This window comes from Galeopterus variegatus, unplaced genomic scaffold (genome assembly GCF_000696425.1).
Source record: "Galeopterus variegatus unplaced genomic scaffold, G_variegatus-3.0.2 Scaffold2589, whole genome shotgun sequence".
NCBI classification, from domain to species: domain Eukaryota; kingdom Metazoa; phylum Chordata; class Mammalia; order Dermoptera; family Cynocephalidae; genus Galeopterus; species Galeopterus variegatus.
Window position 1 is genome coordinate 246,392 of NW_007728700.1, and position 1,980 is coordinate 248,371.

Here is a 1,980-nt window from a genome sequence, read left to right on the forward strand (position 1 = left end):
TGTTCAAAGAAAATGTAGAGGAGGAAAAGCGCAACTAAAAGCTTGAAGAGAACTAATGGGACAAGCATGCTCCAGATAAGAAGGAAGAACACAGGCAATGCCAAATGAAGGCTCAATATTAAATTATTAAATTAATTTAATTTATTAAATTAAAGTATTTATTTAATTGCAGTGAATAAATAAATAAAATCATGAATATTTAAAAATGATATATTATTTACTTAAATTATTAAATAAATTATAAAATCCTCATACAAAGAGCTCATTGAGTTCTGTAATTAAGCCATTATTTAAAATTCTAGTAGTACAATTTCAGAATCAACTTTTTGAAATCATCCCTATGATAGGTAGTGCCTTTGTTCTTTGTAAAGATTTAGGGGAGTCTCCCATCACTGGGCTGCAGCTATTCACAGGCAATAGGCTTAAGAGAAAGAAATCACCATTTTCTAAGAAACTGTTATATAATCTATAAAGCAGAAATCTGAATTCTGTACCTAAAATTGCTGGAGATAGTATTAGATATCATCCAGTTCACTTATAGCCTTTTATACCAAGAACAATAATGGTTAAAATTCATTCAGCTCTTACTTTATATTAAGTTCTGATTGCTTTACATGTATAAACCATTTATTAATGAGTATATGATAAGTGAGATACATAACTTGTTCATGGTCACACAGTCTAGTAAAAGTAAAGGCAGATGAGGAAAGGAGTCACATGACATGTTAGTTGGTTATTAGAGTGGAAGCACCACCCAGGGTCCCTTCCTCCAACACCTGCCCCATTCTATTCCTCTTCCAACTCATTAATAAAACATAAAAGAATTAATGCCATTTGAAGACACTGAAAACAAATAGAATATGCAGATATTATTCATCATGCACTGTCTTGAATAAAAGGCTATTATCCTGGGTTCATTTTCTAGGCCAAGTATAGAACCATAAGCATTTTCTTAATCTTAGCAAGTAAAAAGCCAAACAATAAAGTGAGGTACTGTGACAATTTTTCTTCCTTTTTCTTTTTTCTTTTTTTTTTTTTGCTGGGCACATTGGGGGGCTTTAGCTCCTTTGTACATTTTCCCTGATCCTAAGATGGAAATAGTCTGCAGAAAACCTTCTGCACAGCAAAGGAAACAATCAACAGAGTGAAAAGACAACCTACAGAATGGGAGCAGATATTTGCAAACTATACATACAACAAGAGATTAATATCCAGAATGTACAAGGAACTCAAACAACTTCACAATAAAAAAACAAATAATCCAATTTGAAAATGGGCAAAGAAGCTGCACAGACATTTTTCAAAGGAAGACGTACAAATGTCTAAAGGTGCATGAAAAAATACTCAACATCAGTCAGCATCAAGGAAATGCAAGTCAAAACCACATTGAAATAGCATTTCACCCCAGCTGGACTGGCTATCATCAAAAAGACTGAGAATAACAATTGCTGGTGAGGATGTGAAGAAAGGGAAACTCTTCTACACTGTTGATGGGACTGTAAATTAGTACAGCCATTATGGAAAACAATATGGAGGTTTCTCAAACTAGTATGGATAGATCTACCATACAATCCAGCAATCCCACTTCTGGGTATATAACCAAAGGAATGGAAATCATCATGTAGAAGGGATGCCTGCACTCCCATGTTCATCACAGCTCTATTTACAATAGCCAAGATATGAAACCATCCTAAATCTTCATTGATGGATAACTGGATAATGGAAATGTGATATATATACACCATGGAATACTACTCAACCATAAAAAAGAATGTAATTCTGCCATTCACAACAACATGGATGAGCTTGAGAAAATTTTATGTTAAGTGAAATAAGTCAAGCACACAAAAAGAAATACTGCATGTCCTTACTCATAAGTGGAAGGGAGGGAGGGAGGGAGGGAGGGAGGAAGGAAGGAAGGAAGGAAGGAAGGAAGACCACAATGAAATGTTGAACTTTCAGAAGGAGAGAACAGACCTA